Source organism: Pteronotus mesoamericanus, unplaced genomic scaffold, assembly GCF_021234165.1.
Source record: "Pteronotus mesoamericanus isolate MK-2021 breed Mesoamerican mustached bat unplaced genomic scaffold, CSHL_Meso_final contig_56, whole genome shotgun sequence".
In the NCBI taxonomy this organism is placed as follows: Eukaryota; Metazoa; Chordata; class Mammalia; order Chiroptera; family Mormoopidae; genus Pteronotus; species Pteronotus mesoamericanus.
In genome coordinates this window covers 21,822,981-21,839,999 of record NW_026555201.1, presented here as the reverse complement: position 1 = coordinate 21,839,999, position 17,019 = coordinate 21,822,981, and positions in this window count along the sequence as shown.

The window sequence follows — 17,019 nt, the reverse complement described above, 5'->3', positions numbered from 1 at the left end:
AGCAAAAAGTCTAAGGGAAATCTCTAATTGGCCTGGTTTGAGTCATGTGCCCTGCAAACCTGGAGCTTTGGATGCAGTCAGCACCATCCAAGCCAACTGGGCTAAGAATGAAGAAAGAATGAGTCCATGTAAAATGTTTACTAAACAAGCATGTAATTTGGGTGTCTCTCATGAAAAACATAACATCAAAACAAACAGTATTTACATATCAACCAGAAGAAGAAAGAAACATTGCATTCCAAAAGCATGCAGGTTGAACGAGAAAGTTGAACATTACATAATCTTGCATAATCACAGAAACAATAGTATCTAGAGTGGTTGTGACTATACATCCCCTGAAGCCACATGATTGTTTATTAGGATTGTACCACATTTTAAATTCTGTTAGTCATATCACTTTCTATTTTAATTGAAATAAAATGAATTAAAACTTGCTTAATAAACAAAAGAGGGAAATTATTAGCTCATGTAATAGAAAAGATGGCTTATTTTCCGACAGAACTGTGTGTAAGGCTCAAACATTGTCATTTGGATATCGTTTCTCTCTCCATATCTCAGCTTTACTTTTTCTGTATTGGATTCAAAACATCCTGAGGCAAAGCTTCTCATCACTGATTGGCATAGCTTGAATCATGCACCATCTTTGAACCAATCACTGGACCAGAGGAATGTGGTACTTCAGTTGGCCAAATTGGAGTTATGTGCTCATCCTGGAAGCCAGGAGCTGAGGTCAATTCTGTTCCAACAAAATAAACAGTGATTGGGAATTATGCAAAGAAAAAGTTGGAATACAGTACCAGAAAGAGGAAAGGAAGATATCCCCGGTATAAAGAATACTCCTCACATTTTGCAAATATTCATAGCATAGCATCCTGGAAATGGTAGAGGATGAGAGCAAGGGTTTAGACAGAAAAATATTCCAAGATACAAGTCACTCTTCAGCCATGTAAAGATAGGAATTTTTTTTAAACAGTACAGAGAGTAAAGCAGCAACCCTTGGGTCACCATGACAAAAAAACAAAAAAAACAACAAAAAAACCCCACAAAAAACCTTGCAGTACAATATACACTTAGAATCTTGGATCCCAGTGACTGCCCTGACAAAACCCATTTCCATTGTTGAAATTTAATGTCTTTCCACTTGGCTATAAATGCGGCTACTGCAGCTCTGTTTCATTCCATGGCTTCATGTTTGGTGTCTCTTGTTCTCTCAAATCCTAACCTACTCAATTCTGTGATTCTTCCTTGTGTCTAGGTATCTGGTCACTCACAACTGTCCCTCCAGCTGCAGTTCTACAATAGGTCAACCCTGTACCTCACAGTTACTATTATTTACATGACTCTTTATCATCTCTCTCTTGCTGCATCTGAGCAAGAATCATCTTTCCTCCTGGAATGTATATGTTATTATCCCTTTAAAGTCAGAAAAGACTTAATTATCAGGATTTTGGCAGAACCACCTTTAGGAAAAAGAAGACACTTCTATGTACACTAAGTGCAGAGACAATACAATGATATAAAGAAACGTTGAGGTGGAAAGGAGGAAAGCTGGAAGCACTAATGTGCTGCAGCCTCTGCCTTCACAGACACATGTAAGTGAGAAACAGATGCTGAGAGAGATGGAGGAACAGCCTGCAGAAACAGCTGTGGAGAAGTGGAAGGTAATCCTTCAGATGACGGGCAATGTCGCTGAGCTGCTGTGAGAGCCCAGCTGAGGTCACATAGCATAAAATATGTTGCAGAAGGAAATACATTGCATCTTCCTTCTCTTGGTATTTGGAGATATTTTAAATATTTGTATATTTGTACATAAACTTTATTAACATTTATATCAGCCGAATGGCATAATCACTTGCCTTCTAGGTTAGTAAAACCATCAGTGAGTCGATGATGATAAATTGAGTCTAAAAACAAGTTTGTGACCTTCAAACATTTTGATCAAAAAGTTGTGTAGAAAAGCCAGAGACCTTTGACACAGTTTTGGTTTTGGTTCTTAAGTTTTAGAGCCTATAAGCTTAACATTCTTTACCAATGATTCTTCAAACTTTGTGTTCATAAGAGCAATTCTGACCAGGCAGCTCAGTGTTGGGAATCCTGGATTTATATTATTAAAAACCCTCAGAATTCTGAGAGTTGGTTCCATGAGGCTTTAGAAACACTGGTTTTCATGAGGGGACAGGCATAGTACCTCTCAGTCGGCACAGTCTCTGAGCTAGAATTGGCCCACTGAGCCAACTTTAACATCAATTTTTTCTGATGCTGAAGGGTCAAACTTCCTCTTCTTCCTTTTCAGTGAAGTATTGTATATTTCACTGGCATGCAGGAATGGAATATAGATTCCAGTAATTAGCAAAGCAGTTCAAATGGCAAACATTCATAAAGGAATCAAAGATGATAATGAGCAAAGCTAAAAGCCTCAGGCATCACATTTTAATGGTTAGATGGCAGAGGCCTCTGTTAACTGATTGCATTTTATCACCACAGTCTAATAAAGAAATTCATCTTGAAGGATTGCCCAAATTCTTACTCATGCATTTCCTAAGAGTGATAAAGTAATCGCAGAGATAATGGCATCTTTTCCATATAAGAGCTTAATATGATATACGTGACTCACAATATGAAGCTAGGGACTCTGAGCTATAATTTAACAATCTAAGAAGGAGAAGCTGCAATTGTGATGAAACATTTGTTATGAACTTAGAATAGTAACTCAAATCATCTGTCTAATGTCTCCAGCCGAAAGGAATGCAGCCTGGATCAGGGGACCTTTAATACCTCAGTTTGTGAAGCACCAACAACCAGTGGAAAGCTGTGTGTGTTCCCTGCAGTGAGAAAGTAATGGAACTTAAATTTCAGGTAGGAGGAAAAAGAAGAGACATGATCTGGTTCATTTTTTAAGCGGAAGAACAACATGCATTTTACTTCATCATATCTGAGTGTGTGCATACTGGTCTGGATCACTCCTCTTTGTTATATCTGAAACCCAAAAGGAAGACTGAGTACAGAGAAGAATGGATACAAGTGATGAGACAGCTTTAGAGGTGGGATGGAGACAAGTTTTAAGGACGGGAATAACTGACTTATATTAATATGCTGTTCCTCATCTCATCTCCTAATTCAAATAATTAAAATTTAATTAAAATTTCCTGTTATAATTCATTTATTCTTTAGATTATTCTACAGTCTTTAGTGAACTCCAGTTATCTGCTGAAGTTTGTTAAACTCTTGTCTAAGGGGAAAAGTAAGAGAAATGAAATGCAGACAACAAAAATATAACAAAATTGCATTGTTAATTATAATAATGAGAGTAACACTAAGAGAGAAAGGGAGAGAGAATCATTTTAACATGAAACATATTTGGCAAAGAATTCTATAAGGCATATGGAATGTTGAAAACAAATATATGTTAACTCACATCATGGAATACTATTCCATTAACTTGTAAATGGAATATTATTCAACCATTAAAAATGTGATTTAAACATACAAAAAGTAAAAAATGCTTATAATATTATAGAAATTTAAAAAATAAGATGTAACAAAGCACAGATACATGTTAAAAACACCATGAATACAAAGGCAAAGTAAATTAATCAAAATATTAACTTAGGTTGTGTGTAGTTGGTATGGTCGTAAAATTCCCATCTTTCCCTTTCTTTTTATCATTATATCGTCCCACATTTCCTTTCATGGAAAAGAAATCATATAAAAGGAAAATATATATTATAATGTCTAAATTTGGCTATATTTTTTAAGCATATACCACTGCATGTTCCATTTGAATTTTTGTTACTACTTTATAAAAGAGAAGTTTTTAAAATTTTACTTTTCTTTTTTTAAATATATTTTATTGATTATAATATTACAGTTGTCCCATTTTTTTCTCCCCTTTATTCCCCTTCACCCCGTAACCCCTCCCACCAGCATTCCCTCCCCTACATTTAGTTCACGTCCATGGGTCGTACATATAAGTTCTTTGGCTTCTCCATTTCTTACACTATTCTTAACCTCCCCCTGGCTATATTGTACCTACCAATTACACTTCTTATTCCCTGTACCTTTTCACCATTCTCCCCCCGCCCCTCCCCTCTCATCTCCATTTCTGTGATTCTGTTCCTGTTCTAGATGTTTGCTTAGTTTTTGTTTTTGTTTTAGGTTCAGTTGTTGAGAGTTGTGAGTTTGTTGTCCTTTTACTATCATAGTTTTTGATGTTCTTCTTTTTCTCAGCTAAATCCCTTTAACATTTCATATAATAAGGGCTTGGTGATGATGAACTCCTTTAACTTTACCTTATCAGGGAAGCACTTTATGTGCCCTTCCATTCTGAATGATAGCTTTGCTGGAGAGAGTTATCTTGATATAGGTCCTTGCTTTTCATGACTTTGAATACATCTTTCCAGCCCCTTCTTGCCTGTAAGGTTTCTTTTGACAAGTCAGCTGATACTCTTATTGGAACTCCTTTGTAGGTGACTATCTCCTTTTCTCTTGCTGCTTTTAAGATTCTCTCCTTATCTTTAATCTTGGGTCATGTAATTATGATGTGCCTTGGTGTGTGCTTCCTTGGGTCCAACTTCTTTGGGACTCTCCGAGCTTCCTGGATCTCCTGGAAATCTATTTCCTTGGCCAGGTTAGGGAAGCTCTACTTCATTACTTGTTCAAATAAGTTTTCAATTTCTTGCTCTTCTTCTTCTGGCATCCCTATAATACAAATGTTGGAATGTTTAAATTGTCCCAGAGGCTCTTAAGCCTCTTCTCATTTTTTTGAATTCTTGTTTCTTCATTCTGTTCTGATCGAATGTTTATCTCTTCCTTCTACTCCAAAACATTGATTTGAGTCCTGGTTTCCTTCTCTTTACTGTTGGTTTCCTGTATACTTTATTTCATTTTGCATAGCCTTCACTTTTTCCTCCTTTTTGCTACCATACTCAACCATTCCTGTGAGTATCCTGATTACCAGTGTTTTGAACTCTGCATCTGATGGGTGACTATCTCTTCATCGCTTCTATTTTTGGAGCTTTGACCTGTTCTTTCATTTGGGCTTTATTTCTTTGTCTCAGCTCACCTGTTATATTGGAAGGGGCGGAGCCTTAGGTATTTGCCAGGGCAGGGAAACCCCCATCTGTGATGTTGTGATGTTGTATGTGGAGGAGGAGTCCAAGAGGGAATGCAGCTTGCTTGGCTTCAGCTGGCTTTTGGTCGCGTCTGCTCCCCACAAGCAAATTGGGCCGTTCTGGCGCTGATTCCCAGGTGGGTGGGCTTGTGTACATTTTAGGACCCTGTGGGTCTCTCCAACAAACTCTCCTGAGAGGCTGGGAGTTTCTCCTGCTGCCACAACCCCCACAGGTTTTTACCTCCAGGGGTTTTGAGGCTTTCTTTTCCTGTGCTGTAACCCTGGATTTCATGGCCTGTCTCACTCCCCAGCTGTCCCCCCCAGTTTATCCACACACGAATGTTGGACTGCCCAGTCCGCCATCCGCTGCCTCGCCTACCTGGTCCTCCAGCCGCCTGCCTTGCCATGTGTCCTCTCCACCCTGGCTGCCAGTCTCCACCCCTCCTGCCAGTCTGCATGAATGTTTCTTCTTTAACTCCTTTGTTGTTGGACTTCCATACAGTTCGGCAGTTCTGGTTATTTTTTGTTTTTAAATTTGTTGTTGTCCTTCTTTGGGTTGTGTGGGGAGGCAAAGTATATCTACCTATGCCTCCATCTTGGCCAGAAGTCCCCTAAAATTTTACTTTTCAATTACAGTTTACATTCATTATTTTGTTTTAGTTTCAGGTATACAGCATAGTGGTTAGGCAGTTATATAATTTATAAAAGTGATATCCTATATATTTCAAGTACCCACCTGGCACCATACATAGTTTTTACAATATTATTGCCTATATTCCCTATGCTGAACTTTATGTACCCATGATTAGTTTGTAACTATCAATATGTACTCCTCAATCCTTTTACCTTTTTCACCCAGTCATCCATCTTTCTCTCCTCTGTCAACATCAGTCTGTTTTCTGTGCCTATAAGTCTTTTATTTTGTTTGTTCATTTATTTTGTTCTTTACATTCTACATATAAGTGAAGTCATATGGCATTTGTCTTTTTCTGTCAGGCCTATGTTATTTAGCATAGCACCCTTTAGGTCTATCCATGCTGTCTGAAATGGTGAGATTTCATTCTTTTTTATAGCTGAATAATATTCCTTTGTATACGTATGCCACCGCTTTTTATCCCTTGTCTATTAATGGGCGCTTTGGTTGCTTCCGTATCCTGGCTACTATAAAAACTCTGCAGTGAACATAAGGGTGCATACATTTTTTCAAATTAGTGTTTATATTCCACTTTGTGGTTTCCTTTAGCCTGTGAGCCCAAGCACACATAATATTTTTATTTATTGTTTGTACACTTGTATGTTAATGAATTATCATCCCACACTTATTACCTAATAGGAGAGAGAGCCACAGATCAGCAGAGATTATGAGATTATAGTGCATCATTCTTTGCTCTGTCTCTGTTTCTCTCCTCCTCCTCTCTTGTTAACCAATTTTATATTGAAATTCTAATTTTTGAAAAGGTCACCTAATAGCACAGCATAAAATAAATCCTTTCAGTGATTTTACAGTTCTTGAATTAAGCAGTGTCTGGGTATGTTAATGTGTGGATTTCATGACATGAATTAAACCTGCAGAAACACGCTTTCCAACAAATATTTGATAAACTAGACATAACAGTAGAAGTTAAAGATAACCATATTTAGCTCAAGACCCTGTGGACTCTCAGTCCTTAATGTGCTATTCTGTATACATACTTTAATATGATCCATGATGACTCATTTACTTATTCCAGGTTGAGAATTTGTGGTCATTAAGATGGTAACTTGAGCTACCTGTAAATAAAAATATTTTTAAGTGGCAGAGAAATATTTGTTGATAAACATAATAGGACAAACATTTCAAATACTTGAGAAATGCACCATATACTGGCAGCTCTATTTTTATCCCACCCCCACCCCCACCAGGGCTGGGGTCTGGTAAATATCTTTAAAGTAGGCTTAAACTAATTTACACTGTTTAATCTTAATTAGTTGAAATCAGCAGGGTTTTATTAAAGTAGCAGGATATAAAACATTCAGAATAAAGGTATTTACTCTCCACTGAGCATGCATGAGTGCGTGGGAGCGTGTGATTGCATGTTTGTGAATGCGTGTGACGCAGAACTGAACATTGATGGCACCAAGCGTGGCTTGAGAAAACTTCAGCCTCCCTTCCCCATTTCCATCAAACCCTTTTCTATATTTTTTATATGCATAATAAATATTTCCTTAATTTTGTGAGAAATACTATGCAAATACAATGTCACAACTCATTTCACCTCCTTCTCCAACTAGACGGACAACCATAACACTCATAAATATCATGTAAGTTAAAATCTGGAGCTCCCCTACTAGGGAGGTCAAGGACTCTGGAGAGTCTCCTGGCAGAGAATCCTTGCTTTTAGTCCCTTCTGCTGTAAAATAGGTAGAATTCAGCACCCCATGGATGGATATATTTTTGTAGGGTTGGCATCCCCCTCCCAAACTGCTGGTTGTGAAAGAAATCAAATGAAATCTAACTCTGAATTTCCATTCTACCAGTAGTAAATGCAATATAAATCATTACTGATTTTTTTTCCCCACAGAGTGTGGAAGTGGGGCTTCTCATTCCTTAGAATCCCAAGAAAATTCAAGAAATATATATATGGTAACCCCCAAATGAGAGGTTCCATTTCAGTTCATCATATTCTCCACTGATTTTCTTTGTTAATTTATCAAATATTGAGAACCTACTAATGGACAAGAATCGGTCTAGGCACTAAGGAAACATCAATGAGTTAGAATCACCATCAGCGTGCACTTGCACGTTTGCAGGCAGGCAGCCTTTGTCTCCAGTGTTAAGTGGGGTTTGCTGATGCTGCCCAAGGCCCAAGGTCCAGCTTCTCTAAGGCTGCTCTGCACCCCTGCCTCACTGAGGTCTTGTGTCCTCCAGAAATCAGCTCCAACTTCTCTCTTACTCTCTCCGCCGTCATTGCTCTCTTCTTTCTCCCCACTCTATACTAAGTGCACTCTCTTCTCCTCCCTTCCTCCAATGTGTTTCCCTGCAGAGAACTAAAGCCCAGGAGGCAGGTTGCCTGCAAGCTACACTTGCTTTTTGTCTTCCAGCACAAGCCCCCCACCTGCGACCTGACACAAAGGTCTGGCTTGGAGGAACAGGTGTAGGGGAAAAGGCACGGAGGGATGGAACAGAAACTTATATGATAATAAAAAACCTTGAGGGAAGTGTGGTGAGATCCTAGAGGGCCTTGGCTTTCTCAAAGCCAGTTCACCTTTGGCCTCCCAGGGATTTTTTTTTCCCAAGCTCAGTCTGATTTCATGAGGTTTACCTAGATTCTAACATTTGTGTGATCCTCAGTCTTATTTCTGTAAGCTGATTCTAATTAAAAATAGATGAACCAGAAATATTCTGGGTTTTTGAGAGTCTTTTCTTTTTTTTGTTAAAGCTTTCTATATTCTTTATTCTTTGCTAATTCTCTATAACCTGAATACATTTAACACAATTATATAGGGAATCAAAGCTATTGAGTGTAGAAGAATAACATTTATAGTTGCTTCTGCAAAAGAAGAATTCTACCTACTTTATTTGCATCTCAGGTAGAAAAAAGGCAAATCAAAAAAATCATAGGAAATGCCAAGAATGCATGATGCTCAAGGCATTCTGAAATAGTTTAACTCCTTTAGAAACAAAAGCTAAACTTTGGAGCTTTGAAGTCAGCACTACTTGAGAGTCTAGACATCAATGAGATGATGTGAGAAGAATATAATTTGGTCTTGGAATGGCATAGAAATAGGAGTGTGGATGAATGAGGGGTACAAACTCCATAATTTGCTCAGTTCTCTAAATCATCTTCACAGCTAGTTTCATGGAACATAGCATTTAACTTTGACTTTGGACAGCTTTGGTATTTCTGTACTTGAGGGTGACTATTGATTTCTTGAATCTTAAATCACACATACTCTTTTTTTGGATTTCTCTTTTTTGCTGACTTCTGTTTCAGAAGAAAGCCTTTTGAGTGAGGCAGAGATCTTACTGGTAAATAACATATTTTTGTCTTGGATAAACAGTCCCTGCTATCCTCACCCCAAATACTTCCTGGCTTATTTGTTACCTGCACATGCCTCATACAATCCCCTTCCGTACAATCCTTGGTCTTAACCTAGCTTTTATTTTGGGCCCTAGACACTGCAAAGTGCAACATATGAAAACAAAAGAAAAATGTCTTTAATGCATGCTGGCTAGGACATTTGGTAAATTTAAAGATTAATTACTCTTAAAGGTAAATGTTTAAGAGATCTCTTTTAGAATAGGGTTTCTAAGGTAATCTTATACTTGCTTTGGAATTATTTGTAAATTAATCATTTACATACAGCTGGATATGTGCATAAGAAACTCCACTACTCCATCTCTGCCATGGAGGCAGGTAGGAAAAGTAGGGTGGAGCTGCCAATGTGGCCTTCTGTAAATACAGCCGTGGAGTATGTATTCCAGATCAGATGTAGTGGTGACTTTATTCCCACGGTAATATCTTTTGAGTGTCAGTTTTTTTTCTGGAATTTGGCCTTCAGAGTGTTAGTTAAGTTTTTATAATACTACCTGAAATTTCTTACACTTCTAAACAATCTAACCAACATTCATTGTATCTTTTATGTGAAAGGGCTGCTTCCTCAGATCCTTTGTAGAAAGAAAGAAAAAGAGAAACTAGGTGGATAAGAACAGAGAAAGAAAGGAATAAATGTGATTAAATGAATGCAGTGCAATTATCTTTCCTAGGTATTTTCATAAGGCATCATTTCATACATCAATGTAATTTGGGTTTAGATTTATGATATTTTTTAGTATTTTTGGAAACTTACTTTGAATCCAAGAGCCTACAATTTCACACAAGATCCAGAAATATTAATTAACATGCATAAGTACATTAATCAGCCACAGTGTCAAAATGACCTAGAGCAAGAGGACACAATAAAGCTGAAATGTATCGGATTTTTTTCAACATTATACTTAACAATTAAAAACTACTTTTTAAAGCCAAAAAATACAATTATTTACAAAATTTTAAATTAATGCCATAATATTTTTGCATCTAAATCATAAAGAAACAAGATTTTCTCTTATTTAAAGAAATAATACTATGTATTATATCCTTTCTACCTATCGGTGACTATGCTAAGGTCTGTAGCAATAGTCCCTTCACATGTCCTGAAATAGATAGTTTCTCTCTCTTTGCAAGGGGGAATCCGTTGCTAAAGTCTCCTGAGTATTATATGGTGGTCCAGGATTTCAGGCTTGGACTGCAAAGTCCATACTGTTGCATTAGGTATTTTATAGCTCTGATATGAATGCAGCATTGAGGTCAAAAAACAAAAAATTATGTTCAAAAGAGGAAGCATCCAGAGCCTTGTGCCTGTATTAACAAGGTTGAACTAATTATAGATCAAGTTCAAGCAAAGGCAGCATTTACAAGCTGGTCAGCTCACCAAGCCCAGACAAAACCACTGAAATAGAATAAATGGTGAAGTGGAATCTGTGAGGGAAAGAAACTTCATGAGAGGAGGGATTTATACTCATATATAACTTCTAAGCCAGTAAGAAATATAAAGCAACATTAATTTATTTCTAAAACACTTACTGAGTGTATACTAGGTGCCAGGGAGAGAGACACATGCCATGGATAGAGATGAGACTTATGGGGAAAAGCAGACAAAGTATCAGTTAGGGCTGCTGTGGTTGCAGGTGATGGAATTCCTGACCCAAATTAGTTCAAGTAAAAAGAGATGACACTGAGGTGTTAACTGAGATCATTAACATGTTCAAGGGGCCATTGGTATCAGGCATGGCTTGATTGGGGGCCCAAGCAATGTCACCAGATATTCCCCTACCCCCACCCCCCGCCCCCCACAGCGATTTCAGGCTTATGTTTGCCTTTATTTTGACCTAGAGGTGAGGGGTTGAGAGAACTCAAACAACTTCACAGGAGGAAAAAAGTTCTGGAGTTGAGTTTTACTGGCTGTAATGTGAATGGCTTGGGAGCACTCATCTATGAAGCAGTCACTGTGGCCAAAGGGATGGAATGTAACCATTGGCTCAGGTCAAAGCAGGTGCTCTAGCCTGGAGCCTGCTGGTGGTGGAGTTAGCACAGCAGGCACGGAAATGGAGACTAGACAAACCAAAATCAGCATCTTAATGTCACAGGACGAGGAAACACACCAGAAGTACAAGAAAAAGTGTTCATCACCTGTATGCGAATACATATTCCAATTGGATTAGTCATCTAGTAAGGGAATAAAATCAGAGAAGAGGAAGTTTTAAAGTTGATTAAATACCTTTATATTGAGTCCTGGAGATGAGTGGAGGAAATAAGTCAGACAAATAGGTGAAAAAGGAGAAAGTTCTGGCAGTGGTAAAAACAAAAATAAAGGGTAGTTTTAGGGAATGGTAAGGACTGGAGAAGTGGATATTGAAATTGTGTGACAAAGTAAGAAGGAAAGAGAAAGTAGGGAAGAATAAACAGATTTGTGATCGCTTCATGGGAAAGATCATGACTGAACTCTATTAACTGAGTGATGTGGTTCACTGAAGTTTTTCAAACAGTGCTCTAAGGCAAGAGTTGGCAAACTTTTTCTATACAGGGCCAGTTAGTAAATATATTATGTTTGTAGATGATATGGTTTCTCCTATTCACTTCTGACACTGTAGCATGAAAGGAACCATAAACAATATGTAAATGCATGATCATGTTTGTGTTTCAACAAGGCTGTATTTATGGACACTGAAAACTGAATTTCATGTAATTTTCATGTCTCATAAAATATTAATCTTTAAAAATTTTCAGCCCTAGCTGGTGTGGCTCAGTGGATTGAGTGCTGGCCTGCAAACCGAAGAGTCATAGATTGATTCCCAGTCAGGGCAAGTGCCTGGGTTGCAGGCCATGTCCCCAGTAGGGGGACATGCGAGAGGCAACGACACATTGATGTTTCTCTCCCTCGCTCCCTCCCTTTCCTTCTGTCTAACAATAAAATAAATAAAATCTTTTTAAAAGATAAAAATTTTCAACCATTGAAAAATGTAAAGACCATTCTTAGCATGAGGATGGTAAAGAATCATAGTTATAAAAGAAGAGATGGGCCAGATTTGGTTTGTGCACCTGTTCATAGTTTGACAACCCTGTTCTGTGTTGCCAGATTACCTAGAGAAAATATGAAAGAAGCACTGTAATGAAAAGGGAGGAGGCAATGAGAGTTATTTAGGAGACCATTCACTAATCCAGGTTGAAGTTGGTACATTATAGATGAGTAATTGAAATCTTGATTAAGAAAGGTGACAAGGTAGCCCTTGTTACAGAGTTAGATCCATCGAGAAATTAGCCTGGAGTCATTAGAAAGGGAATAGGTGGAGGCTGGTCATTCAAACAGGGAAGAAGGGAATAATACAGTAGTGCCCTGTTATCCACAGTTTTGTTTCCTGTAAGTTGTGTTTTCCGCAGTTTCATGTACTCATGGTCATCTGGGGTCTGAAAATATTAAATGGAAAATTTCAGAAATAATTCATAATTTTTCATTGCACTGTTTTAGGTAGTATATGAAATCTCGAGCCATCCCCCTCTGTCCTCCCCAGGACCTGAATGACGCTTCTGTCCAGAGCATCCACACTGCACACATTACCCAGCCTCTCGTCACTTAGTAGCCATTTTGGTTATCAGATCGATTATTGCAATATCGTGGGGCTTGTATTCAATTAACCCTTATTTAACTTAATAATGGCCCTGAAGCACAAGAGTAATGATGCTGACAATTTGTAAAGGGTGGGGCAAAAGTAGGTTTACAGTTGTTTATATGGAAAAAATACAATAATTAATAAATAATAACAATACAAAAATAAAGTGTTTCATATACTCGCAACTGTGAATCTACTTTTGTCCCACCCTGTATGTGCCAAAGAGAAATGGTGAAATGTTCTCTTTAAGTGAAAATGTGAATACGGTACAATTAGATATTTTCAGAGAACGACACAGAGAGAGAGAGACCACACTCACATACTTTTATTAGAGTATAGTGTTATAATTGCTCTATTTTTATTAGCTCTTGTTGTCAATCTCTAATGGAGTATGTCTTAATAATATTAATAATGGCTTAGTTAATATATTAATAATGTCTAATTTATAAATGAAACTTTATGAAAAGTATATATGTATATGGTATATAGAGGTTCAATAGTATATACGGTTTCAGACATTCACTAGGGGTCTTACAACATATCCTCTGCAGATAACAGGGTAGGATATATTTCCTGAGACTTGCATCTGGGGGTGAGGGTCAGTTCTGTGGTGCGTGTATAAGAGGTATCCAAGACCTTAGGGTGAGGGAGGTTGTAGACAGCTGTATAGGTACTTAGAGTCAGTGAGTGAGCTTGGCACCTAGGGAATGGATGCTTTAGGAAAAAAGATGAGTTTCAGCTTCTCTTCAGTGGTTTGGGGAAGAAGAATCTCAATAGTGGCCATTATTGACTGAATTTGAAAAGTCTTCCTTCTTATCCTAGATTTTTATAAATCCCTGGGTTCTTTAGTAGTTTTAAGAGAAGTGAAAGTATCTTTAGAAACAAATTAAGTTGGACTTTCCACTCTCTGGGTGGGTAGATTCTGAGACAGATTAAATTTCAGGAAATGTGGTATTTTCTGAACTCTAGTATTGGTGGGCAAATTCACATCAATAACTAACAGAATATTTGAATTTTTGCTAAAAATATTTTAACCGAGAGATTACACTAAATTTCTGCTTATTGAATCTAGTTAGTTAGAATATACTACAGGATAAGCATATTTCTTCCTTAATCAAGTCAAATATCCCAACTTCATTTAGCAGCAAAGAAGCATCCCTGCCTCTTGAAAATTTAGTCACTGTGTATAAAGTGAGAAAGTAAAGGTCACTTGATATAAACATGGCCCACCCCGGAAAAAGAAACTCCAAACACGGGTCCTTCACCCTCTGAACCAAAACAGAAACCACCCATGTCAAGTACAGTCTGTAACAGAAGTGTTCATATTTGAAGCACAGCATGGTGCTGCAATGAATGTAGAATTCCTTTGTAAGATAATTTAACAAATAGAAAATAATTCATAGACATAATAAGAGAATGCTTACTATAATGCATTTGGAACTTCTTTTTGATTTGTAGCATTCATTATATTAAAGTTAAATTCAATAGGCTTTATACAAATAAATTTTTTCTGAGATTTTTTTTCAAAAGGTCTATTCAATGAAGTATTGCTAGTGCCCACTTAATCATCCAACTAAGGCACAGATACAGTGCTGTGGAAAGTAAAATAGTTGCTCAAGGCTATTCTACTCATGTAAACCTTGAAAAGTAAATGGAAATCTTAAGATCCCTAACTTAACTCTTACCTCTACCATTATTATTGTCTCTGTTTTCTCTCTCACAATTTATATGAACATATGAACTTTATTCTTTTGGGTAATTTCTTCTTCTTTCTTTTTCTTTGAGATAAAAACCTTTTATTGAAAAATAAAAGCAAAACTTACCTTGTATAACATTAATTCCAGTTTAGCCTCATAAATTCTTAATGCAGTTTAGTTATTCGTTCCCTTGTAGGTAACAAATAGCAAACTCAATACTTCCAGAAAAAAATGAAGCTCAGTAGTTGCATTTTTGAGAAAGCAGTTTACAGACATCTACAACTAAACACAGGCTTGAGAAAGATAAAGAGATTCTTAGAAAAGCTTTCCCTGTTAAACCTTTATGTACATTCTTTTTTAAAGTATATTTTATTGATTATGCTATTACAGTTGTGCCAATTTTTTTCTCCCCTTTATCCCCCTCTTCCTTGCACCCCCCCTCCCTCCAGCATTCTCCACCCCCCTTAGCTCATGTCCATGGGTTGTACATATAAAGTCTTCGGCTTCTCCATTTCCTATACTATTCTTAACTTTCCCTGTCTATTTTGTGCCTACCGATTATGTTTCTTATTCCCTGTAACTTTCCCCCTAATACTCTCCCTGCCCCTCCCCACTGATAACTCTCCATGTGATCTCCATTTCTGTGATTCTGTTCCTGTTCTAATTGTTTGAATAGTTTTTGTTTTTGTTTTTTAGGTTCAGTTGTTGATAGTTGTGAGTTTGTTGTCATTTTATTGTTTATAGTTTTTGATCTATTTCTTAGATAAGTTCCTTTAACATTTCATATAATAAGAGCTTGGTGATGATGAACTCCTTTAACTTGACCTTATCTGGGAAGCACTTTACCTGCCCTTCCATTCTTAATGACAGCTTTGCTGGATAGAGGAATCTTGGATGCAGGTCCTTGCCTTTCAAATACATATTTCTAGCCTCTTCTTGCCTGTAAGATTTCTTTTGACAAGTCAGCTGATACTCTTATGGGAACTCCTTTGTAGGTAACTGTCTCCTTTCCTCTTGCTGCTTTTAAGATTCTCTCCTTACCATCAATCTTGGGTAACTTAATTATGATATGTCTTGGTGTGTTCCTCTGTGGGTCCAATTTCTTTGGGACTGTGGGCTTCCTAGACTTCTTGGAAGCCTATTTCCTTTGCCAGATTGGGGGAGTTTTACTTCATTATTTGTTCAAATAAGTTTTCAATTTCTTGCTCTTCCTTTTCTCCTTCTGGCACCCTTATGATTCGGATGTTGGAAGGTTTTAAGTTGTCCCAGAGGTTCCTAAGCCTCTCCACATTTTTTAAAATTCTTTTTTCTTCAGGATGTTTATTTCTTCCTTTTGTTCCCAATCATTCCTGGTTTTCTTCCCTTCACTGTTGTTTCCCTGTATATTTTCCTTTATTTCACTTTGTATAGCCTTCACTCCTTCCTTGTGTCTGTACTTAACCATTTTTTAAAAAATAAAGAATGTTCATTTTTTTTAAATATTTTATTTATTTATTTTTAGAGAGAGGGGAAGGGAGGGAGAGAGAGAGGGAGAGAAACATCAATGTGTGGTTGCTTCTCGTGTGCCTCCAACTGAGGACCTGACCTGCAACCCAGACATGTTCCCTGACTGGGAATCGAACCAGGAACCCTTTGATTCACAGGCTGGCATGCATTCCACTGAGTTACACCAGCCAGGGCTCATACTTAACCATTTCTGTGAGCACCCTGATTACCACTGTTTTGAATTCTGCACCTAATAGGTTGTCTATCTCCTTGCTTAGTTCTTTTTCTGAAGTTTTGATCTGTTCTTTCATTTGGGTCCTATTTCTTTGTCTCAGAGCACCTGTTACATTGTAAGGATTGGAGCCTTAGGTACCTGCCAGGGTGGGGCAACCCTGTTGGCTGTGCTGGGCTCTGTCTGTCGGGGAGAGGTCAGAGAGGGAACTGTGCCTCTTGCTCAGCTCTCCTCCCACTTTCCATCACTTCCCTTGTTTCCCACAAGCAGATTGTGCCCTTTCAGTGCTGATTCCCAGGTGGGTGGGTTTGTGTACATCTTAAGACCCTGTGGGTCTCTCCAACAGTCTCTTGTGTGAGACTGGGAGTTTCCTCTGTCACTGCAACCCCCACAGATTTTTTACAGCCAGAGGTTCTGAGTCTTTAGTTTGCTGTGCTGAAACTCTAGGTTTTGCAGTCTGTCTGCTCCCCCATTGTTCCTCCTGGCTTATCCATGCCCGAATGTGGGACCACCATTGTGGTCCACTGCCCTGCCTTACTGCGCATCCTCTCCACCCCAGCTGCCCTCCCGACCCCTCCTATCAGTCTGGATGAATGTTTCTTTAACTCCTTGGCTGTTGGATTTCCATGCAGTTTGATTTTCTGGAGTTCTGGCTGTTCTTCATTTTTAAATTTGTTATTATCCTCTTTTGGTTGTGTGAGGAAATGAAGCATTTCTGCCTCTGCCTCCATCTTGGCTGGAACCTCTTTATGAACATTGTTAAATGCAGACTTGGTGATGGAAGTTAATGTTACACAGAAATTCT